We start from the raw sequence: 27,224 nt of genomic DNA, 5'->3' as shown, positions 1-27,224 counted from the left end.
TCAATATGGGTAGGTGACAAATGGTTTCTGCTTGACAGCATTCATAATGTGCCTGCTGCAGCAAGTGTCACCAAGCTATTTCCTATTTTCTTAGTAGTTTCAAATCCCAAAATATTTGCTTCAGAATGTTCTCAAAGCTGATTTATGACACACATAATGCATAATTTCACATAAAAAAGAAATTTCAGAAGAGAAGAAGGTGTACTTGCAATTCTCTGCGGATATTGCTCAGATGACCGTACTTGCTGGAGGTAAAACAGTTTCTCAATCACTGTAAAATACATTTTACAGCATTTCCAGAGTCTTACTCCGTAGCCAAACATTTGACTGATGCTGGTATCTAAATGTGTCTAGACGTAAGCTATAAGTATCTGGACAGACTTGACCATAACATATACTGATCTTCAATTCACATAAAACTGTCAGTTTTATGGAAAAACCCCATCCCCTTATTCATAACAAAGAGCAGAGATAGAAATAGGAGAGTTCTTACAGAGAGCCTTGATAATATGCATGAAATCACTGCACAGAAAAGCAAAATGCTTTCCCTTTCCCCCTTCATGGAATTAGACAGAATGGCACATTAATAGAGTATTTCCTGAATGAGGGATTGCTTCATCACTATCAAGACTGAAATGAGATCTTGCTTCCCAACCATTAACTGGGGCTGTGGATACCTTGCAATTCAGGGGTGTCCTGACACCTGGAAATGGATGCAGCAGAGGTAGCTAAAATACACCTGTGAGCCCAGAAATGAGATTTTTGCCTGCAGTCAGAGGTAATCTCACCCTGGACAGGTTGGGAAATCACTTGGGCAGGATACAATAGAAAGGATGGGATTTATCTCACACATCTTCCAGCACCTTTGTAGCACAGCTCCACCTGAGCTCAGGAACAGGATTCCTTTCAAAGGAAATGGAGAAAAGACTGCTTTCAGATATGGTTCTTTTGGTCTACTTTAGATATTTATTCTAGTGTCAAAGGTCACAAGCCTTCTGTGATCCCACCATGTCCCTTCACCTCCCATTTTACCTTCCTCTCTGCATCACTAAAAATGTCAGACTTGAGACTTTTTCTATTCTTTCTCCTTTGGCATAAAAAATAGACAAATTGCTCCCAAAAAAGCAGGTAAAACTATCAGTATCATTTTATAATCATTTTATTATCTCACTTTTTGTAAGTGAAACCTGAAGCAAGATTTTCAAAAGAGATGTATAAATTCATTCAATGTCAATTAAACTCTTAATATGTAAAAAGAACTCACTTGAAATCTTAATAATGTTTCAAAACTCTGAGACTCTTGGTTTCTTGAAAGAGAAAAATATTAAAATCAGCTTCAGAATTATTTTTCCTTTAGGTTAGAGGTAGCTTTGGTTAGATGATGTTATAAATCAGCATGATATTGAGTGTGGTTTATGATTCTAAGAATTGCTGTATTGCATAGAATTGATTTTCAGGAAAAAATACAAAAGCTTCTGTTTTAAATTTACATTTTCATCATCTAAATTAAGAAACCAGGGGAAGATATGACACATAAGGACCTTTCAGAAACTTGCCATATATTATGGCCTGATGAAGACATCCACAACTTCATTTCAAATACAGTACTTTGTCCCAGAGAGAAACAAAAGTGAGTATATGTATTTTCATCTCTATATGTGTGTGTATATAGATATATACATATACAGATGTTGTAATAAATTTCAGAATCATAATGTTTTATTAAAATCAGCAAAAAAATCAATTTACATCATGGAGAGAAAATGAGAATATCAACATTTTTGAAGTATGATGGAAAGCATAAATTCGTGATGCTGCTCTATGTGGATAAATAAATTAATCTAATTGATATATGTACATCAAATGCAAAAGAAATTTGCATCAAATGTAAATGAACCTTCAAAAAAATACTGAAATCTAAAACCATTATATATATTTAAATATGTATAAATATCAAAAAATAAAAGAATAAAGCAAAAATAGAATAAAGAATAAAACAAAAAAAAAAAAGATAAAACAAAGCATCTTGCCTGAAAACTAATGTAATATTATTACACGGACTGTTAAAACTTTTATCCTGAAATCACTTTTTATTTCTTGTTTTCAGATATCAGCATTTGTCAAATGATGGTTGTACTTCAAGTTGAATAAGGTACAGATTATGTACCTTTTGCTGTTTTCAGGGTGTCTTTGATGCAAGACTGTTGGATATTAACATCAAAGTAATGTATTCACATGCAAAGTGATCTGCTCATAAGTATAAACTGCCTTGTAAACTATTCAGTGAAATCATTAAATATTTGCCAACAGTATGAATCAATGTGCCTAAATCCTGATTCCTAAACTTCAGGAATTGCCCACCTCTACAGACAGAACATTGAGCCTGAAGAACTTAGATGAAATCCAGAATTATTCATCTGTTTTGAGGGACATACACCTCATTATTATTCACTGTGGATTAATATCCACAAGGAATGGATATGGACCACCTAAAGGAGTAAGCCTTCCCCAACCAAAATTATAAAGAAAGGTGAATTTTGGTTACATTTTATTCAGCTTCCTATCACCTTTTCATCTATTACAAAATTAAAGTTGGACTATTTATGAAAAGATATGAAGAAAAATAAAGAAGTTGAAACAAAAGCTTTTTAAGGCTGACTGATACACCTCCACCAAAATTACAATTGCTAAGAGAGCAGGGACAGTAGGAGACTCTGATCACCTGGATCTGGGAATCCATGTATTTTCCACAATTCAAATCTAATACCAATGTCCCCAGCACTCTACCAGCAGGTTTCATTGTGAGCTGATATATGACAGTCACTTATGGAATGTGCCAAATTCAAACATATTGTAACACCTTGCAACATTTGCTGATAGGCAGCAACTGGTGCTCATTCAAGTGAATTCAGCAATTTATTTTAAAATCATTTCCATCAGCTAAATCTGGAAAAACTTTTTGGATAATCTAAGTGAACTCAGTTAAAATTGAGGCATAATTTAAGTCCTCTTTTTGTGGTGGTGTTTGTAATACACTTTTGATAAACATGATGATTTAAAGAAAACTTCCTGAATAAAACAACTTTCAAATTAACATTTTATCTGAAATCCTTGAAAAATTGTGGTTTTCTATAAGACTAAGCTATTGTCTCTGTGTTCCACCAAAAGTTATCACCAGGAGAGCTGAGTGGTACTTTTTGAAATACAAGTTCCATTTTGTAGATGACAAAACCAAAACAAAACAAATATAAAGACTGAGATCTCCTGTGAAAATATTTATTACTCTGAAAATATATCTTTAATTTTCTTGTCTTTCTATTGTAGTAATGATGACTCATTTTGTTGATATTAATGAACATTAAATAAAAACAGAAACCTGGAATAATTTATACTATTTAACGAGTTTGCAAAAGGATTGTAAGACTATGGACAGAAAGCTGTGCTGCTTATAAAAATGAATGTCAGTATTATTTACATTATATAATTATCTCAGATATATTGTTTATATTAGATATTTAGATTGTTTGTTTGTTTGTTTTGTTGTTTTCTATGTGTTGCACATTTTTTGAGATACTCACAAAACTCAGCCCAGAGGTTATGAGAATCTCCACATAAAATTATTGGGTGCACTGACAGACAATTCTTGTTTTGTTGGTTTTTTTTTAATTTCAGGTGTACAGTAAGCTCTGCTGTCTTTCAGGCAATTGATCACCTCTAATCCATTGTGACACCTACTAAAAAAGCCTGATGAAGATATTCAACCTGGTAGATGTGGTTGTATCCACAGTGTGGAAGAAAAGATAAATCCAGTACTAGACTACAGCGGTGGAAAGAGAAAAATACTGATACAGAAAATAATCAAAGAAGGAAAAGCTTATCTGTGAATATTATTAGCAAGACATATTAGCCATTTTCTGTGTAATGCCATCCTTATCTACATACCAAGGGCATTTTATGCTTCCCTGTGAGTCTCGCCTTCTGAAAAGTGAGTGGCAAAATTCCCCTTTGAGGGTTTGAAGTAGGGTGTTAGAAATATCCTACGAGCTATATGTTGTACTTTTTCTTGCACTTTGTTCCACAAAAATCTGCTCCACCTTGATTTCTTTTCCCTTGGATTAGTACTTCAAAGACCATAAACCAGGTTTATTTTTCCTGCATATACAAGGTTTCCCAGGGAAATGGTGAAACTTCATTACAAAAGGCAGCTGTATGGAACACTAACAAAACATCTGCAGGGGTGCAGCATCTGAAGCTGAAGACCCCAAGGATCTATTTGTTTTTCCCCTTTTGTAGGCGTCAAGACATCTACAACCCTACTCACCACTCATGCAGAAATTAAGGAATAAAGATATGTATATAACCTCGCTCACAGTTCGCCCAGAAAAGAAAAATGTTTTCTTGCATCATTCTCAGAGGAAGTATAATTGCACTTTTGAACCACATCACGATAAAAAGATTTAATCTAATTAACATTTTTCTTTAATCCTAAATCTCCTTTCTCATGGAGATTTCATCAAGAGCTATTTTTACTTAGAACAGATTCATTAGTTGTACTCTAGTAACATTTTCTTTTCAAGTTTGTATGTTTGAACCATAAACAAAAAGCACAGAGGAATTCTTTCCCTGTGTCTTAAACACTGGGATGTCATTTGAGAGGTCTCAATACACCCATAGATTCCTATTTTCCTACTCCAGGTTTTGCTGCAAAATATGCAAAACTAATATTAGCTATAAGTGTCCCACGCTCAAATTGCATTGATATGTGACTCCTCTATTTACAAAAAAACCCCAAATCAAACCAAAACAAAATCCCAAAAAGTCATACACATACCATTAACACCACAAATGAATCCTTCCCAAAAATTTTGAGAGGATAGTTCTTCATACTTTTGTAGCATGTTCTCCTTTAAAACAGCAATATTTTAAAATATTTGCACAGTTTATGGGGTTTCATCAGAGGGTTTGTTCCCCAGTGTCCAGATCTCCCTTTAGTCTGAATTGGTTCTCTAGTCTCAATTTTTTTCTTGTCCAATCTTTTTGAAGTTTTGAAACACTCCAAATTACTCTATTTGATCATCTATATATAAATAGGATCCATTAAACCCAGGTTGCTCAGTCTGGGGATCTTTCTAGATACATTTAAAATTCTGTGTGGGAATTACTGTGAGTTTTCTTTCTTATAGTCCTTTCTTAAGAAAAATATATTTCATGTAGGAAAAAAGGTATTTTACACCAAATATCTAAATAAATCCCCCCATATATAAATGTAAAAGCATCATCATTAATTCAAAATTCAGATTTAAATGCTGGGGGCTCTTACTTTGAGCAGAGAAGGCTCACAGTGTGATGCATGTGTATGGATATGTGATGGGGAAGAAGGGGCAGTCAGGCTCTTGACAGTGGGGGCCAGTGACAGAAAAACTGGCATGAGCTGGAATGTGACTTAAACATTTGAAAATAGTTTTCTGCTCTGAGGGTGGTTGAGTACTGGAACAGAGAAGTTTTTGGGTGTCCATCTCTAAAGATATTCAAAACCCAAATGGACACAACCCTGAAAAATCTGCTCTGGCTGACCCCTGAACAGAGGCTTGGACAGAACATCCTCAGAGACACCTTCTAAACTTATTTATTCTGTGTTTTTTTTAATTATTGCAAAATAAGGGAGAGAGGGTGAAAAAAAGGTTTTACGTCTTTCATTTTACCAAAGAAAACAGGACCAGTCACATCTATGGTGGGTGACAACTAAGTCTCTCATGAGCTCATACATGTGCTTGAAAACACTGCATTTTTGGTCTCAAAATTGTTTATCCTGCAATAATTTCCACAAGATATTTTAATTTACTTTTAAACTGAGGTTCTGCAGCAGGTGCATGTATTCAATTTAGATATCATGAAACAATATTCAACTTAATATTAAAAAATAAAGAATATTTTTGCTGTTTTCCAGCATTCACCACATTGAATCTTTTCTACTGATATGACCTGGTCAGGCTGAGAGATAAGGAAGGAACATCAGTATATTCCATTTCTGTTCTGTGCATCATTTGCAAATGTCATTTTATTAAAATGTCCCTGTAAAACATGAACAGTTATATGAGGAGGTTTTATTAGAAGCTACAAATTTCCAAAATTCCTCTCTGTGTCCAATATTATTCTGTATTCTAATCACAATAGGAAAAAATTCAAGCTGAGTAGGGAAAAGCAGATGCGGCTTCACCTTTGGTAGTTTTACACTTTAAAAATTCCTTAGGCATACTGCATTTTTCACGAAGCAAATACTTTCATTAATAACAGTAATCTTCTATTACTATTTGAAGAGACCCAATTTAAAGCACTTGTTATTTCTGACAGCAAGACTTTCTGAGCAGCAGCTCTACCTGCTGAAAATGACTAGCCATGCCACATGCAAGAAAGAATTGTCATTAGAAGTGTCCTTTGGAAAAATAAGAAAAAAAAAAAAAGGAAGGAAGCTTGCCTTTCATTCTCAATAACTAAGTTAAATATAGCAATTAACTTGCTGTCTGGCAGATCTGCAATCATCATCATCTTTTCCAAATAGGCAAACTCACCACCATGAATTTTAAGCTTCAAGATTAATGTATTCCAAGAATGCACTGAAGAATAAAGGTGCTTTGTGGCTGTCTGATTTTAGGCATCCTCCCGTCATCCTAAAGTGTGATCCCCTGGAGTGATTAGGTGTGAATAATTTAGAAAAGTGCACAATGCCTGACGATTATAGGCATAATGTAATCCAATATTTGTTCAGTGGCATGTCCATGGCAGATAAGATGTAATGATCTTGCTGAGGGCATGGCAGATAGTTCATGTGTATATGGACCAATTTTTCCCCCCAGAGACTTTTCTTTTCTTCATAAAAACAAGGTCTCCCCTGTTATCTTACTCCCTCTGCTATCTTCTTTCCTGGCATGCATTAAAAAAAAAAAAAACAAAAAAAAAAAAAACAAAAACAAAAACAAAAAAAAAACATAATCTAGCAAAAAAAACCAAAACATAATCTAGTTTAAAAACAATGAACTGTAAAAGAGAAACTGGAAAAGCCCTTCTAATAAGAAAACATATAATGTCTGAATTTCAGTGCCTCTAGCACTTAGAAGCTTAAATGTCATTGACTTTTAGAAAGAGGGTTCAAGTGCTCAAGAGTCTTTTGAAAAGGATGTGTGACCTCCTGGGTCACATAGGTGATATACTGTGTATTTATTATTGCTCATTCTGAATTGAACTTTGCACAATGATGTTGTATTATCATTGTACCACTAAAAATAGCTCAATTCTTATCCTTTCTGTCCTAGATCCCTCTTTTTTGGAACATGATCTTTTTCCATATAAAATACATTTCCATCAGAAACATCACTGAGATTTTAATCTCTACAGATGCCAGAAACATTAAATTAAACCTGAGTTGTTCATAGATCTTTGGGAAATTAACATTAAATGGGCATCGTAAAATCAAAAAGTAATTTTATGCTTGTAAGGTCACAATCCAGAATGCTTGTGAGGATTGATATTTTTCCAGCTCTATTTAATGCCTGCATCAAATTTTCTTCATATTAAATATTTTTGGTATTGTTAAAATAAGTCTTTTGCCAAGACTTCCTTTTAAAATAAAGCCATATGTCCAAACACTTTGCAGATGTTTAGTTTTTTGTTTTGCTTGTCCTCTTGCTTCACTGTGCCCACTCCTCATGACATTCTCATCATTTAGCTGAGCTGGAATGATCTATTTTTCTTATAAGTCTAAAGAAAAAAAGGTAATAAAATTTAAATTTTAATATATTTTAATAAATTAAAATGGAATTAATAAAATTAAAATTTTGCAATCAAAGTTAATGCTGAGGAAGGAGGAAGAAAAATAAATCTCATAAAATTGTCTATTGTCCTGATTTATCAGACACATAAAAATTACCTCCATAATGGTAAAAGTGTCCTTCTGTTATGGCCAGGGAGTCTGATTTCATCACATGGAAGAAACTGTAATGAAAGCAAGGGAAATACAGAAGTGTAAGCCAGAAGTCACATCCATGGCCTTCATGTGCTAAAGGAAATTTAGATCTGAATCTTGTTTCTAAGTAGCATGGTCAGTTTTAGTCTAGGTTGGCTATTGTTCATTTGTGTTGGAGGACTCTGAGGTTTACGATCACGCACTTTCCAGATTCAGCTTCCATACTCCAAGGTACAGAAATATTCAAAGAAATTGATTATTGACAAGATTTTACTGGGCTGGTTGGTGTTTGCTTTACATAATGATTTTGGAATTTTGTTTATTTCTGAAGCTCTATTGTGCCAATGTGCTTAAATTTAGGTTTTCTCTATTGCATCATACTTTCTGCATTCATCTTAATAAAACTTTAGAAATGTTAATAGAGGCTAATACATTTATAGATGTTCCCAAGTTTCCATTTACATGCTAACAATGAGATATTGATTGTGCTGGTTTACTGCTATGTATAGAGTACATATTCATCACAGTAAAATACTATATCAAAGGCATAATTTGACTTAAAATACTGCCTGGTAGCATGACTGTAGTAACTTACATTGCATCTGGAATTGAGGTGAATTTTCTACTGTTCTACTTGCCTGCTCAAAATTAAGAAAAGTGTATTTCTTATGATATTATAGTTGTAATTTATCAAGCCACAATAACTATTATGGCATATTCTTTCTTTTTCATCCAGTGGAAAAAGAGTAATATCATACACATAGAAAAAAGAAAGCAAACCCATATTGTTTAGGGAAATACACCATCATATTTCAAGTAATTATTTCCAAATAAGTAAGTTTTACCTTCATAATTTTGGTTTTTTCTTATGTATATTTTACATTTATCCCATTTCTGTAAAAGATGAGAGATTAAAAGAAATTAAAAAGACGTTATTTTTGAAAAATAAAAATTTATAATTATGAAATGCATGTCTAAGTTTTGAAATTCCACATCACTTATTTTCTAATGTATTAGTTGTAATATTTAAATTCTATCTGTATAATTTATATTTTTCTTGTTTTTGCTTTATTTGTCTAAGCAAACAGATAATAACATATTTCCTTTTCTCCTGCACATCAATTTAGTTTTTCCTTCTCTTCCTTTGATGGCCTTAAGCCATACTCTATTGAAAAAATAATTTTTGAACTGTCATCAGCTCATTTCCCTTCTCTTCTAAGAGATTTTAATCAAAACACTCAATTCCTTGTGCAACAATGGCACTTGCAGTTATGAAGGGAATCCCATGCTGGATTATGTTTTTTTGTGTTTGTTTTTTGCTGGAGGAATAATTCCAGCCAAACAATGCCAGCTGCTGAATGCTTTATTAACTTCGTGCACTACCACTCTGCTCAGGAGAGTCACCAAGTTCAATCCAGCACTCAGCTGAGCCTTGTGCAGCACAAAGAGACAGAATCACCTGTTCTCCTGCCTTGGCTCAATTTCCAAAGCCCACATCAGCTCCAGCAGCCCAAAGGGGCAGACCCCCAAGGTGAGGGGCTCCTCTCCAGCACAGAGGATGAAGGAGGCTTCCAAAAGCTGGCCCCACACCATGAAACAGCTGCAGGTCAAACTGGCAATTTTCCCTGGCTTTCACATGTTTTTCCCCAGAAGCAAAGCACATTTAGAAGAGGACAGAGCTCCAGAGATTTACCCCAGCCCATTATTTCTCAGTTCTGCTGAATCCAAAGCTCAGATCCCAGCCTGACCTCCTGACTATGGAGATTAGTGAGTTGAGGTTAATGTCAGAGTGTGGTGCTAGTTGGATTTGTAGGGGCTCTTTTAACTTCCTACTGTGTTCAAAAGGAAGCTGTGACCCTGAAAACCAGATACACTAAAATGCCAGTACTTTAAGAAGTAGATATGTGGTATAAAAATTCCTTGGAATATACTTCCAAGCCTTCTGATGAAGTCCACCCTGGAGCAGCTGTAAGTGGACTGGATAAGATCTACAAAGACAGGAGCTGTGTACCCCAGTCCTTTTGGAGACAGTTCCTAAGTGTGCTCAACAATATTCACTCCTTTTTCAAAGGTATGACTAATACCAGTTTTGAATGCAGATTTATGAAAATATAGGTTGATCCTTCCCCTGAGGAATGTTTGCCTAAGAAAGCATTTTTAAAGACCATGTGGCAACACTTCAATCATTGACCTATGCAAAGTGCCTTGAGTTCAGGAAGCTAATAACCCAGTTGTTTGGCTTAGTTTTTAAAGCCCCTGTTATGTTCTAAACACAAAAACTTGGGATTCAAGCCAATGTACACCTTCTGGGCCTTGAATTACAAGACATCAAACTCTAGTTTCCCTCAAAAGACAGCTTATAACTCTGATTTTTCAAGCAATGCAAAATAACACAGTACACTTCAGAAAGATGAAGTTTAAAAAAAAATAAGAAAAAAAGACACAAAAAAGGAAACAAAATGGAACATAGAAAAAAACCTACAACAAACAAACAACACAACCCTTTGATATCAAGCAGAAACAACTTTTTAATATTCTGCCAAACAACATACCATTTAAAGAACCAGTAGTGTATTTTGAGTTTTATTTTTGTCTCGCCTCTTTCCTTTAAAGCTGCTTTATCTGTAAGTTACAGTAGCAGACAGAGAGCTCTTAAAAGTGTCATCCCATCACTCTCAGGGAAGAAAAACCCTGGAAAAGATTTCTGAAAGTTTTGTTGTCTCAGATGTAGAAAACACAAATCCATTAGCTATAATGTGATTTGAGTAGCACACAGTAGGATAACACTTTGTGTGATTGTGGTTAAATCTGTGAATGACTGAAATACATTTTTGTGTCTGCTTGTGTGTATATATGAACACTCTGTCTCACAAACATAAGAAATGGAAGGGGAAAGTTATACATGACAAGAACAACTCCTTTTTTTCCCTCCCAGAAGGCTTTCAGCAATATCTCAAATCTGTTTAGATAAAGTAATTAATTAATGACATTTTTAAACTTCAAAGTAAAATTGAGAATTAAATTGGTTTCAAGAGAAGTGCAGTGATTATCATTACAACCAGAAGGAGTGCTGAAATGAGCACTTGCTATTCTGTGCACCTACACAACTTCTTTCTTTGTACAACACATTTTATTAAATCCTTGATTCAACCTTCTGATCTTTAGCATTATAAATCTTACAACAAGCTACAGGAGAAACTTGGGCAGAATTTAATTAGCCAAGATGTTTAAGCAAAAAACACAGTAACATAGCTCAGAATGTGTAGAAGCTTCAAATTGAAAGGGTAGGGCTCAGCAAAGCCTTAGTCTCAGTTTTCATTGATTTTCACAGAAAGGTAGCTTGGGTCTTGTTTATTTTATTCAATGAAACATAATATAATTTCTTTTTTTTTTTTAATGGCATCTGAAATCAACAAAATACAAAGTTGTAACAAAAGATAATTAAGGATAGATAGTCTGAAGAGGACTCAGGACAATTTATATCTGGTGTATAGAGTAAATGAGCTGTAAACACACCCTCACAAAGTACTCCCAGGTCCAGTGAATGAACTTGGTGATTTCTCAGTGTCCAGCCCCTTCAGAAATGTTCTATGTTCTCATCCTCCCAGCATGGGTGTCACTTCTCACAGTCCCACACACTGTCCTGGGTCTGTCCCATCTGGGAATTGCCAGCACTGGAGCCCCAGGATGTCACCTGCAGCACCGACATCCTGCCCTCATCCCAGTGCCACTGGGCACAACTCAGGCTGGCAGAGGAGGAAGAGCTTGGGTTACCTGACACACCAGCAGACATAAACAAGAGTTTGATATGTTTTCCCTCTTGTCCCAATTGCTTTTGTTGAAAGCTCTCTTAAACCTTGCAATACAGGTTTAATTTTTGGGGAAGATGAAGGATGTAGGAAGTGGTGAGTGTCATATTTACCACCCTTTCCCCACTAACAAGAAAACAGATTTTATGGTATGCTACCTTATCAAATGACTTATTTTTCCCTTTTTTCTTTTTCTTTTTTTTTTTTCAGAGGGGGGATAAAGAAATGAAAGAAAAAAATAGAGATCATGACAATAGAAACAGAGGCAGATATAAAACCAGAATCTTTGACACACACATACTAGACCCCATGGAGCTCTGTAATAGCAATTTTCTCATTTCTGATTGTTCCCCTTTCCCTTGGTACTCAATCTGAAAGTCCAATTTGCCAGAATAATGTATCTGGTGTGAGAGACAATTTCTACGACTGAAGTAACTGTTCCTTAGCAACCAGAAATGCTCTAGGAACAGGTTTCATTTTCCCCCATACCCACTGAGATGCAGAATAATTGTTGAGATAATTATATCACATTTGTGAGGATTTACATATCTTTTATATAATTATTTATAGTACTAGTCAATAAAATGAAAGAATTAATTGACCATAGCCAGGACCCACACTTAATTAATAGATATCCCCTATAAATCTGAATGAATTACAGTTAGCCAGGTTACAGATTTCAATTCAAATAAATAAATTACTATTTTTCATTTGTACCACTGTAATAGTGAGAGATTTTCCTGACTTCTGCCTCTCCCCTGCTTGCCTGAGGTCACAGTGCTGTGGTACCAGGTACTCCAGAAGGACATCACTCCACCTGAAAACCTGGCTGTCCAGATACAGAAACCACACAAAGCACAAGAAAAGGAGAGTGTGATCCTTCTCAGCTTAGAGAGGGGGAAACCCAGCAAATAGAGCTGAAATAGCAGGAATCAGTAGGTCTTGGAAACAAGTTTAACAGGTAGTTCCAGTTCTCACTGCTGAAGGCATCTCTTGCTATATGCTCAGCCCCTTGCTATAGCCAGGGCCATGCAGGTGAGGCAGTGTCTCCAGGACACTGTGAGGTTGTTTTGGCCAGGCTGGAATCCCCTCCTTTGCTCCTGTGGAAGGTGTGATTCCTCCCCTATCCCTTGCAACCCGATGGCTGCCTGGCAAACTGGTTTGGAGGCCTGATCTGTTGGGAATTTGTAGCCAAAGAGAGCAAATGCACTGTCAGACTGGCAAGGGGATCTAATGCCCTGCACGACTAATGCTGGCACAGAGGTCAGCCTGGAAAGCCTCGTGGCAAGGGAAGGGGAAGACAGGCAGGTCCATCCCTTTACATAACTAACATCCCAATTTCACCATTTAGGTAGGTTATGAAGCAGTAGCTTATAAAGGAGATCTTGCACCCCGAGTTCTGCAATGGCAAATATAGAAAATCTCCTGAGCAAAGTCACAAAATTTCTAAGGTGCATCAACAGCCATTCGCAATAACATCAGAGAAGCTGCTATTAACAAATGAGAAAAAAAAATACTTTTCCTATTATTGAAATACTGAAGAGATGTTTTGCATTACTAACAGTATTGAAGAGTTGCTAAAATCCAGGAAATGCACTACATTATTGTCAAAGCTCACGGAGAGGCACACCTTTAGTCTGACAGGAATTGCTCCTGATGCCAATGTTTGCCTTATTTTTTTTAGCCAGTGCAAATCCCCAAGTTTAAACCAACATAAAGAATGCTCACCCTCATTCTAAAGGATATTTGCTTTTTCAGGTGGATGTGACAGCCTGTCATTCCACTGTGTGGAAGAGAAAAACCTCTGATGGTGTCATTCCATCAGTGTTATTTACTTAAAATTAGCTGACTTTCACATGTTGACCATTTTTGCCACCTTCTGCCTTCTGAACACCTCTGTTATGATTGGATCCCAAACCACTGCATTACTGCATTACAGTTTCCCACTAGTCTGTGTGCCAAAATGGCCCTGGGCTCTGGTCTCCCAGGTAGCTGTAATATCCTTTTGTAAACCTTCCATGAATGATTATGGTAAATCTTGCTTGCAGCGATTTCTGTTCCCTCTAGCATTTTTTCCACCCACCTGTCTGTGCTTTTTTTTCTTTTCTTTTCTTTCTGATTTTCAATTCCCTATTTTACCCTCTACCCTACAGCCTAACAGGCTGTCATAATACACTTCTTTTTCCCCTGCTGTCTCTTTCTCTGTGTCAGTAAAACAGTGTGATTTTCAAGCCTCTCAAGATAAGTAATTTTTGTACTAAAAATACTGATAGCAAGCATCTATGAAAATCAAAATTGCATAAGTAAAATCATTTTAGAAACACCTTAGGTGTTGCTATTCATCTGAATTGCACTTACAAAATGTAACTATTGTTCTTCCTTTCTTTGAACTGCTACAGCAAAGCCAGTGTCTTAAATGTTGAATTAAAAGTTAATACCAAGCTGTAAAGACATCATACTTTGAGGCTTTAAGTACTTTATAAGGCTAATAGTGTTAACTTATAATTGCTTATTTTAAATTGACAAAATCTAAAATATTTCACTCAGCATAAATAGGTACAAACCTAATACATTTTTGCCAGCTGAAAACTGTCATGCAACTTCAATCTTAAAAGCAAATATCAAAGAGCTTGGGAGAAGATCAGGGAGAAATAGTGGACTTGTGTGTCTTGAGTAGCTGCTAATGAAGTGTAGGATATTTCTGAGCTCAGTCAGACTTGTCACAGCACCAGAAAAATCTTCACACACCAACCAGGGGTACTGTTCTCATTCCTAAGAGAACTTCTGTTAAAATTGGTCCCAGATCCTGAAATACCTCAAACTTTTAATGGTCAGGTTCAGTAAAGAAATAAAGGACACTGGATGTTTATTCTGTCACTGGCTGAATATTTTCATCTGTATCCTCAAGCCATTTTACATAAGGCATGCATGTACTAGAATAACATGTGAAAGACATAATTTCTATAATAAAATCCAACACCTCTTTAACACCAAGCCTGGTGTTACTCCAAAACATTTTCCATTGCAAAAGTGAAAATTAACATCCACTCTAAAAATTATATGGATTTTTTGGTGGGTGGAGTTTAGCTGGGAGTCCCAGATTAAACTTTGTCTTATAAAATCACACACAGGAAAACAAGAATGATTCTCAAACTCAAAGTGAGAATTTAAGTACTAAACAAATAAGGCACTCCAATATTAGCTACATACCTTAGAAATCCAAAACAATATTGGCAGTGGATTTTTGACTTTTAAAATCAGGACTTAATCTGATTTACCTCCATTTCAAAACCTACAATACATGTATGAAACCGTAACATGAGTAGCTGGAATTGTTGCTTCTTAGGCTTCTGAGGTCTATTTTAGTTAGTCAAATTCACTGCTGATCTCTCTTAATTTTCTCTGGTGACACATACTGCATGCTGTTATTATAAGCAAGGGAACCATCATTGAAAACATCATCTAAGCAAAATTCCACTTTAAACCAACCATATTTTTGCTTTCTAAAATAATTTTTTCCCCTATGGAACTAGTTCTGCCAACTTGCCAATTGTTCCAATGATTGAATTGCTGAAGATTTTCTGTAGTCTTTTAAAATGTGAGTGATATGGTAAGCAGTTAACTAAATCCACTTCACTGGAAATTTCACCTATGTATAGACTTCAGAACTGGGTTTTGCTTTCCTCCATTGGGCAAATGTCCATTTGCCTTTCAAGAAAAAGCAATTTGAATATCTGGATTATCTGATATCTGGATTTACCAGTATAAAACTCTATATTTCTCTTCCTTGGGCTTTCTATGGAAGCAAGAAGAGAATTATATTAACTACTGCTCCATCAGGATATAAGATTTGTAAAACCTATTCTTGAACTTTTTGTCCCTGTGCAGCATACATTTACTATTCTATCCACCAGACTAGGAGCACACTGCTGAAATATCATCAGGTAAAACCTTTTCTAAAAATCAAGTTTTTACTCCAGAGGCTTGAACATATGAATGGAAAGTAGTCTTCATCTCCTGATTATTACTAGGAAGGTGGTTTGTTTGGGTTGATTTTTCTCCCTGCCCCTAGAAAGAATAGATTTTGTATGATTTCTCCTGAGCTGCATTTTTTCCTTATATTTTTGTTCCTTAAGAGTGCTGCATGTGGGTCTTTGGGGTTTTTTTGGTTGGTCTTTTGGAGATTTTTCTCTCCTACAAAAAGTAGCCCTTCTCCTGGCTTCTGAAAGTTTCTTCCTGCCACCGCATTCATATATCAACAAAATTGCACTGTGAAAAGACTTATTTGCCTGTTTCAGTGTTTACTGCCAGACCACAGAAAAGTTTTATCACATGAACGTAAGGATTATTAAAATATGAGACACTGGTAGGTTCACCGTAGAATGAAACATGCCATTCAGCTCTGCTAACTCACAGGCATTAACCAGCCAACATAAAGCTACTGACTTTAATAGAAGTGAGACAAAAAATGCTAATTTTCTTCTTCTTTCTAATTTTTAGTGGTTTTTTTAAGCAGCACAAGATCCAATCTTATGAACATGCAAGTTTAACCTCCCTGAGAGAAAAACCAAAACAAAACAAAAAATAACATACAAACTCAAAAATACAAAGTCAAATGTCTGCAAAATCAGTGCATGAAAGTTCTCATGGTTCAGCTGGAAATGATATGTCATAACACCAAAAACTTGAACACAAGTGCTTGTTTGCTTACCATTCTGCTGTAAGTTTTATGGCTTCTAGGGCTAATGGAACTTACCTTGATGAGATGATGTTTGGTGTTATCGCTGTATTCCAATGCAATATTTCAAGAAACCACAATAATCCTAAATCTGTAGTAAAATTGTATTTTTATACAGCTTGTTCTCCTAGTATCAATAAAAAGATTCTTGATCTTTAAAGTAGTATTTTTACCTCATAACTTTATGTAAATTTCCATTTTCTTCGATTAGTGGTTCATGGTGATAGAAGATGCTCAAAAAGCTCCTTACAGAGACCCAAGTTTGTAAAGTTTAAACTAAGATAATCCTCTGTGTAATTTAACTCCTTGAGCATCTCCAAGGAAAAAAAAAAAAAAAAAAGCTGCAAAGTATCCACAGTATGAAAAAATGAGCAGAGGAGTGTTACAGAAATCTATCATAAGATTACCTCTAGTATCAAGACAATACATATTTCTGATATAATTCTGAACAAGTACCTCATCTTCCAGAACAGTAGGAACAGAAATATGAGGTTGTGAAAGGGATCTTTTCCTAAAAAGACCTCATTACTCCACAGCAGTTGAAAATTTCCAGCCCCCAGAGGTCAAACACTACTTGTGGGTATCAGTGATATGAAAAATACCATGAATCCAAGTTTCAATTTTGGTATTCTTTTCCTGGTAAGGTAAATTGCATTTTTCTACCTAGTAGGAAGAAAGGACATGCCCTGAAGGAATTGAGCCCAGTGAAAAGCCCAGCAGGCTTATCCTGCAGGATTGTAGCCCAAGGGAAGTCCAGTCCACATGGGAGCAGAAGGAAACTGAGGAAGAAGGAGCAGCAGAGACATGATATTATGGACTAATCACAGCCTCCATTAGCCATCCTCCTGAGCCAGTCATGAGTGGGGGAGGAGAAAGAGGAGCTGAGGATCAAGGAGTGAAGTTGACCCTGAGGAAAAAGAGAAGTGAGAGAAGGTGCTGGTTTAATCGTCCTTTGTTTCACACTAATTCTCTTTTCCACTGAAAATAAATTGAAGTAATTTTTTCCCAAGTCTGTTTTGCCCATGATAATTGGTAAGTGGCCTCCTTTTTGTTATCTTCAGCTGTGCCTTTTCTCCTTATTTTCTTCCCCTGCCTGTTCAGGAAGACGGAGAGTCCATTTGGAAGAGCAGCTGGCACCCAGATTTGATCAATCCAACATAGCTCCATAACTGCTTAGGTACTTGTTTTGTGGGCCAACTTTGATTCCATTTTCTAAAGTGGTCTATTTCTGTAAGCTTACTGTCTTCCCCTATGTTAAATCATTGCTCTGGCTGCGTGTGAGCCAGAGCTTCATACAACTGAAGCTCCTCATTTCCTCCTCATTTTCACACTGCATGCTGTTACCATCAGCAAAGTCTGAGACTTGGTGTGCTTCTTAAAGAGCATGCAGAAGATTGATGTCTAAATGAGAAGAGCAGTTCAACAGAATTATTGAATCATAAGCTAGATTTAATAAAATGACAATTTCATTTACTTGTATTATTGGTTTCAAATGTTTCACTTATAAAGGCAGAAGAAAAGCCATCAATTTATGTGATGGAGACTTAATTTAGCACTTCTTCTATAAAGCTGTAGTTTATAAAGTTAGCTACATAAATCATTAGTGCTGGAAACCTGCTGAAATACCACGTGAAAATTGTCAGTACCTTAAAAGGTCTGCATCAAATACCAAATTGGATGGGATATAAATTTTTCTTCCATGCAGTCAAACTTAAGACTGAAAACATCAACTATATATTCTACAGGTGCAAGCTGTTCCCAACAGTGTGCATTAAGGAAATAATTAAGGAAATGTCTCATAAGACTGGGATGCCAAAGCCAGGGGAGCAGAGTTTATGCAATGAAGAGTCAGCTAATTCAGCAGAGACAAAGAGTAAAATCTCTGAGAATGCTTTCCAAGTTACCAAACTTGGCAACTCAGATTATTCCTAAACATTGGCACTTCATAGCTGTATGATTTAGTTTCTACATTGATTGGTCTAAGTGCATTCTCTCCTGCCAAAGATAAGCCACTTCTCTTTTACATACAGCTTTGATTTTCCTCTGTTGCCACTCTGCCAACAACTATCCATTTTCTATAAACATTGAGGCACTCTCCAATATGCTATGGCAATTTTTACTTTTCACTCAATAATTTCCAGTGACATAAATATTCATTTGGGGTTTCTTTCATTCAACCCAGTGCTTGTAATGAGGTTTCTTTTATTCTTTCAGCTACTAATTAATAGGGGGGGAAAAAGAAAACCCTCACCTCTTATCTATGATAGAATGTTTTTTTAAACATGAAAGACATAATTTAACTTTAATTTTGTCTAATTCAATTATACTGACTACTGATATGCTATTCTAGTGCTGGTTGACTCCTTCTAAGAGCTGGGACAGATGTGTGATTCATGGCTTCCCTTTACAGAAGCTGTGTTGACTCAAGCAATATTACTCACCCTTATTGGCCTCTTCTCAAAGTCTGAGCCAGAACTGTGAAAGCTCTGACTCCTTTCTAACAAGCCCCTCCACAGAGTCTCACTCAGCCTGGCTGCTTTCTTTCAGCCCAGCAGTTTTGGTGTGCTCACTCTGGAAATGATGCTGCTCACTGATATTCTGGTGAGGCTGCTGTGGTCAGAGTGCCCCAGGGAGCAGCTCTCAGAGGTTTGTCTTCACATCCTCTCCAAGGCAGGCTTCCCAAGCTTGTTGCCCTGATTTTTAAACGTGTTTTCTTTTATAGTTCTTTTGAAAGCTTTAAAGTTCTCATAAAACTTCTTTAACCTTCTGATAATTGTTACATACTTGAGAGTCAAGAGTTCCCACACAATTTCATGTACAAATAGAATAAGAATAGTTTACATATTTCTCTGTGGGTGGGAAGAAACAATTGGTTGATCTTTGGACCAGTGTGGTTAGAGAGGTGATAATTCCATCCTCCAATCCACGGTAACCTTTGGAATTCTATAAATACCAGATGTTTGAATAAAACTGGATTACTGTAAATGCAGGTGAACTCAATGGGAAGAAATGACGATGTCTGACTCAATTCAGAAGGCTGAATTATTTCTTTATTATAATTATGCTAAAATACATTAATATACTATATAAAAGGAGGATACTAAAACTACATACTACTTTCTCTGACTCTAACACAACTTGTGACCCTCTCTTGAGAGTCCAGCCCCAGGTGGGTTGGATTGGCCATTGGGCTCAAACAATCCTCACCAGAATCCAATCAAGCAATCACTCCAGGTAAACAATTCTTCAAACACATTCCACATAGGAAAAGCAAGGAGCAGAAATAGAATTTGTTTTCGCTTTCATTTCTCTCTGTGCACTTCTATGAAAAATCCTGAGAGGGAGAGAAATGTGCTTGCCACACTGGGTCTTTTTCTCTTTTGAACTTACCAAGCTTCTTTGTACTCATTTCATGTCACTTACCATGCAAGAATTCAAGAATCCATAACTACATTTGAAGCAATATCAGCAATAATGTTTTATATGAAAAATCAAAGTACAATGTTTTAGAGATACCATAGGTGAGTGTGAGTGACACCATGTCTCATGTCCCAGGGCTGCAAGGACCTTCAAGCAGGCTTAGTGCTCCGAGTACAAATCTCACTTCGCATTCAGGAAATCCTGATTCTTTCTAAAATGCTTTAAATCATGTTGGGTATCACTGGATTTCTCCAGTTTATAAATACCTGCCTTCTGCATGAAAAAGGGTGTTCATACAAATGAAGAAATTTAAATAACTAGAAGAAAAACAGGCGTCCTTTTGAAAAAATTCAAAATAATACAGGAAAATTAGTGGTTTAGATCAATTCAAGGAAAGCTTTTGAATTATTACAAAATCACTTCTTAAAATTGAGATCAGTTTTTTTTAATCTACGAAGTTTTCTGGTGGTCTTTGTTTTCTTTATAAACTAACTTTTATTGCTTTAATGTGTTGAGTTAGTAAATGCCTCCTAGGAGTTGTGCTTCTTTTTATTCTGAGGTACTCTGGTTGTCTTTTATTCATAAACATGCATAAGGATATGTGCAATTAGCAGAACTATTAGCATTGAATCTATTTTATGCTTCTGTGAATAATGAATAGAAAATAACATTGATTTTGTTTCATAAGCACATTTGCATATAATTATCTCTATATTCCTCTTAGAATGCTCATCAATAATATTGCATATTCCACAATTATACCATTACACGCTTCTGAAAACTGTAGTCTTTGAATTTATGTCAGAACAGAAAATATTAATTGATTCAAACCACACCCTGGAAGCAATTTGGAAGTGATGCTCATCAGATTTTAAATGCACAACAGTTTCCAAATGTCATTAGTGGTAAGAAAGAACTCATGCGTGAAAAATGCTCACAGAAAACTCCACATGAAACATGAAGCTATAATTATATGTGCTGCATTCTGCAACAAGCTCCTGTCTATCCATACAGCACATATTGCACTGATATTTTCCAATTCTTGTAATTTTCTTACTATTTGCACACTGGTTTTGCATCAATCGAGCTGTATCTAAATGATGATGCATCAAATCTATTCTTAGTTTCCAAGCAAACTGTTTTCTGATTTCAATTCAAGGCTAGTGCTTTTGTAAGTGATATAGAGAACTAAATTTTGTATTTTTCTTGATGACCATTAAAAGTTTACTGTGGTTCCTAAAGGTCAGTTGAAGAATGTGATATAATAAAGAATAAAAAACACATGCCTGTTGGGTTTTTTTCATCTGTCTGATCAACACTTTGCTCTATTTCAGGTTTCCATAGCAAAAAGGGATACAGATGGCCTGGACTGTGAGAGACTGAGAAGGACCCCCAGACATCCTTTAGTTATGCTTAGCCTTAAGAGAAATATATAGACTTGTCTGCTGCTACTTTGGTTTAGGGAAGACAATTACTTCCAGGTAGAAAAAACTGAAAAAATAGGTTAGAAAATAGTTAAGGCTTTGGGGTTTATTTCCTTGCTTTAATGCAATTCTGAAGAGGCAGTAATTCCGTGCATCTATTCTTAAGCACAGTAACTCATATAAGCCAGGGTTTCACATTCCTGCATCTTCTCCAGACCTAGAGCATTCATCAGAGTTCATTAACAGATATGCAACTCCAGTACCTTTATTTTGGTGGATTAGAGTTTTTTCTGTCTCCCTTATTAGCAGTAATGCTGTTATTCCTCTCCACTTCCCCCCATCTTTATGCAGTTATTCACAGTTCCAAGGTTGTAAGGTGGCATATAAGAAGTTGCAATTAAATAATTCTAAATTTTCTGCTTTTATGTCACTGGAGTGGATTGCCCTTTATTCTCTATATTCCAAATGATGTACCATGTAGCAGATTTCAGCTGGACCCAAAACTGTAGATTTGACTTTTTGTTTTGAGGATTTTTCTGCTTGACAACTGCATTCACATTGGAAAAATGAGGCAACTTAAATAAATGAGATAATGACAGTCCTTTTCCTCTCCATAGCCAAAACTCCAACTATGCTGATTAAATTAAGCCCATGGTTAAAAATAGACCACTCTCATTGTATTAAAAGAGATGGCAGCCAGTCAACACATTTCTGGAGTCAACTGCACAGAATTTAGATTCAGCCTGCTGTGGAGCTGGAAAGTCCCAACACCATTATGTCGAGGTTGTAGATATCAAGCATTTCCAATAGTAGTATTTTCTGATGATTACTTGTAGGGAACAGCAACATTCTGAAACTGACCTTTTTCAGAAATGTGAAGGACAAAATATCTGCTTAATAAATCCCAAAGGTGGAAACCATCATTTTATGAAGACCATCCAGGATAAAATAAAGGCCTGAGGTTATAAGAAAGGCACCTTAATAGCTGTAGATGTGAATCACACAGTCCACTTGCTGTGGTCATAAAGACATAATTGAAAGATGTATCACTACCATCATCCTCCTTCAAATCATAAAATGTTGTGAAATTATAATTGTTTTAAATGAGGCAGTTTAAGTATGTATAAAAAAAAATCCTAACAACCATTTAGCTGAAGAGATTTTTGGTTTTGTTGCGCACCACAGATCTGATGGTGACTGTGTAGGAATCTGAATAGTTTGTTGCATTTGAGATTTGTGAAATAGCCATTAATTCAGAAGCAAGCTTTTAAATCACATGGTTGCATATTTCTTCAATAAATGCAAGACTGAGTTTAATATTTCTGCTCATTTATTGTGAATAAGATTTAGCAAGAGCCTGTTGAAAACTTAAATAATATTTAACATTGACATAACATATCTGCAGTTTATGATTTATAAGAGTTATCAGGTGCTCAGTCATACTGACCTAAGAAAGACAAAATTGTGCTTCTTTCCACTGATGAAACAACAGCAGAAATAACCTTCTGTGCTACAGGGTAGTTTAAACTCTATTTGTTGACACTGGAGGAATTAGTCAGTCATGAATGAGTAACTCTGCTGCTTCTGCTGGGATTTTTATTATATCGTTGACCATAGCATAGCGTTATTAGTATCAAATAAAAGAAACATTTAGGTGATAAGAGAGGGCCTGATGTGTCCCCAGGAACATTCTGCAACGTCTGCTCTTGTCCTCTGAGTTCCCAAGTCAGTGTCTGGAAGAACAGCTGCCATCAGCATCCATTTCCCTCCTGTCATCTCTTAAAGGGAGTTATTTTATTTTTTCCTTTTAGCATCTTTGCAAACATAACAACAATTCTACTAGTGAGGATGCTAAAAAGTGAAGTATGATTGATAAATCTCAGCTTTTGTGCTGCTATCAGCACTTTCCCTTATATTTTATCAATATATTCAGAGAATAAAAAACTGTAAGGAGAATTTTGAATAGTAAATTAAATCTAAAGAACAATTGCAATGGAAATAAGACTATACCTGAAAAATGAGTTCTTAAATATGGGGAGGACAGGCAAGGTAGTGAGAAAGTCAGGAGACAAACAACCTCATTCTGCTTCTGCCTTGTCTTATAACTAAATTTCCAGCTAAACTGCAGAGCCTGGAAACTTCAGGAAAAGAAGTGACAATTTAATGTGTAGCAGATCAGATGCAAAAGTACAAATCATACACTACGTAAAAGGAGGAGGGGAAAAAAGGCAGGGACAAAAACCCAACCAGCTTGTCTTTCAAACTCTTTGAGAAATTTCCAGGTCAGTGTTTAAGATAATTTTTGTTAAATGTTGGTTATTCCCCTTATTAATTTATTAATTTATTTTCTTATAGCACAGGGAGGAAGAGAGGATGGGGGAAGGAGAGGTAATCATGATCTCTGAACAAGTTATCTGTTGCCTCTTTCACTCTTGTTTCTACTACTTTCATGTACATTATTTGTTGACTATATTGCATAAACAGTAAATGCTGTAGAAATATCTTTCTGTATCCTTGATCTATTTTTTAAAATTATTTTAGTTGTCTTTTTCTTTTGTACACTGAAGATTTCAGAAGCTAGCATGGGTCCATCAAAATAAGGGGATTAGGATTTGCTAGTGCAGGCACAGATAACTGAACTAGCCATTTCAGCAGATAAAAGCTACCATTTAAGGTGTGATTTTTTAAATAGGTCTTACCTTGTATTATATAGGCCTCTATCTTCCCTGCTATTCTCTTGGTTTTGTTGGAGCTGAAATAATTTATGCTCTCCATTAAGCAAAATCTTCATCCATAGGTTACTTCTATAAGCTTTGGAAGAATTACTCTAGAAATACATTACAGTGTGAGAAAAATTAGCAAGACTAGGTCATAGTTAAGGAATTGATTGTTTACAGACTTTATTCAGCTGAACTTAATACTGCACACATGTATTTTGCAGCTATCAATATGAATATCCACACTAACTAAAAATTAGACTAGTAAAGATGTAAAATCTTTCTAATTTTGGATTGTTCCTATTCTACCTTCACAGGGTTAAGAAAACATTGTACACTGGAATGACCTTCTGACTTCTAAATAAATACACTTAAGAGTCTTTCTAAATATGGGGAGATACTTTTTGACCTGGTGTTGTACCACTTCATAATTACCTTCATTAAGAAAAGAATCATTAGAGTAGGAAAAAGCACAAAAACTGGGAGCCAGAATTTAACTACTAAATAATGAATGCCAACTCTTAATTTATAGTTAACGAACTAAACTCTCCCAATCCACATATTAATATTTCATGTAAATTTTGAAGAAATTAAGGAAACATTGAACATGCATAAAATGAACAGCTAGATAGAAATATCAAAGCTGAGTATTTAATGCATGAATAAATCAATCTAGAAGACTGTGTATGAGGCACAGGGTTGCTGGGGTTTTTTATACATATTTTGAACATATAATGTGTTTAGATTCTGCTCAGAGACAAATTTAATTTTAAAAATGGAAAGAGATTTTCCAAGGTGCCAACAAATTAGCAAAACAATTAATTCTTCTAGACCCTCAGTTTTACACTTAAGGTAAGGGAAGCAGGGAGTGTGTTCTGTTGAGGCACATGACTGAGTTTGAAATGTCCTTTTCCAGCTTTTCTTTTTACATACTGCACCCTAACATTTCCAAAATACTTTCAAAATAGAGGTTTGTAGCTGGGTGCTAGTGCAGGCATGGGTTATAAAGGGATTTCTGAAGTGGATTTCAAGGTGAGTGACAGCAACAGAAATGCATTTCTGGATGGGCATACAAGAAACAGCAGAAAACCAGCACAAGATCTGGTTATGTGCTAATAGCATGTGTTGAGAACCAAGTGGGTGAAAAATGAGCCCACAGTGATCAATTCCCACAGCAGATCTTCCTGCCAAGGAGGCTGGAAGAGTGGAGAGGGCTGCAATTTCTGCTTCTGTTCTGGAGCTGAGGGTGAGGGATGTGCAAGGCATGGGAAGGAGACAGGACAAAGAGAAAGGCACTGCAGAAGGAGTCACAAGCCATCACCTACCCTGACAGCTGTCCTGGTGGCCTCTGCATGCAGCTATCATCAAGAATCCAGATGGTGTGAATATCCAAAGCAAAAGCTACATTTTCAAAACTCTTGCACTGATCATGCACAGCTTTGAGTACTGACCAAGAATCTGGAGCAAATGGAAGGATTATGCTGATTTTTCCACCCTTAATAAATGAACCCAAAGCCAAAGTGAAAAACAGCTCTGTTTATCCATCTGTCACCTTAATGGCTTCTGCATTTAATAGGTTGGATTTTCACTTTTGTTTCTGCTAATTATCTAAATCTTTCCAAATTTTTTGTTACCCTCCCCAAAAACATGAGCAACCTTTGCCCTCCTGAAACAAACTAATGCACTTTGAAGCTGAGAAATCTTATTAACCTGCCAGTTTATATAGAGGATGCAGTTTGGAGGTTTTTCTATGAAATACCATTGAAGTTGTATTACATTTCTGTATTCTGTTTTTACTGCACGTAGTGACATGTATTCTGAAATGCAAAATCTGAATTTAGTGACTTAAAAAAAAAGCATAAATTACAACAATATGCCAATATCAGCTGGGCTGCCAGATTATCTACACAAAGGATGAATGGTTGATATTGGAAAAGGAAATCACTTTTGATTCTGTTGGGGCATATGGAAGCAGAAAATCCTGAGCTTGGATTTTTAGGTAAAAGAAAGATTGAACACAACATAATCAGACAGTAACCACAGGTACATTATTAAAACAGAAAGGTCTGACATGTCAACAGAAATATTAGCAAGATGGAGGGAAGAGTAATCATTATCACATAGAAAACACTGGGTGAGGGGATCTGCTGTTCACTACCCCTGACTGCAGATCTGGATTTCCTCTCTTCTCCCACACAGGAGATGGATGCAAAACAAACCAAGAACCCAGTGAGCTTTTAGATAGCTTTTGTGTTCTTAAACTCCACTCTGAAGTTTCACTGGATAATTTGTGTATCTCCCTGTCAAAGTGATCTACTCTAGAGCTGGCTGGAGTCTCAGTTTTCCTGGTGCTGTTTATGTCTGGACAATATCAAGGCTTGTAGGAAACCTTCCCTCATCTGCTCTAGCATGCTTATAAACTTAGGCTGGCAGAAATTCCCTTAAATTCTTCCTAAAAATCACCAAACCCTCAATACTTATTGAGATGAGATCTTAGGAAAGACAAAATCTAGTGACAAAAAATGGTCTACAGGCTTTCAATGAGGGATGGTCAAAGGCCCTGAAAAAGCATCTGAAAAAATGAAAGGCAAGGTTTATTATAACTTCACTCCCACTTTTTTCTAGGGTAACTTTCCTTTTCCAATATCTTCAGAAAATCCTGTAAGCACCATAAACAAAATGTAACCAAAAGGCCATGATCCATGCTATCCATCAGAAATATTCCCTAGTAATAGGAAAACTATACCTACTCCATAGAGCAATTACTGTAACTTATAATTTGGCATAATGTCTGACTTACATGTGTGTGTATATATATATATATATATATATATATATATATATATATATATAATTGTTTAGCTTCTGAAAATCTGATAAAACCTCATATAAATGCAAATTTTTCTTTGCTATTTTTATGTGGAGATCTCCAGCCATACTAAAAATATATTGGATGAAGGCACCTTCTGTTTGGGAGAAAAAATTTAAGTACATCCTAAAGTTGTGTCTTTCATTAAAACTCCAACTTCCTTTTCCTTCACATAATTTTCATTACATTCACTTAACTTTTAACATTTACACTTTCTTAACACATTAACTTTTAACATTTAACATTCACAAGACTAATAGATTATAATATGTAGATTTGCATATTAT

This window comes from Lonchura striata, chromosome 1 (assembly GCF_050655825.1).
Source record: "Lonchura striata isolate lonStrDom1 chromosome 1, ASM5065582v1, whole genome shotgun sequence".
NCBI lineage: Eukaryota > Metazoa > Chordata > Aves > Passeriformes > Estrildidae > Lonchura > Lonchura striata.
Note: the sequence above shows the minus strand (reverse complement) of the source record.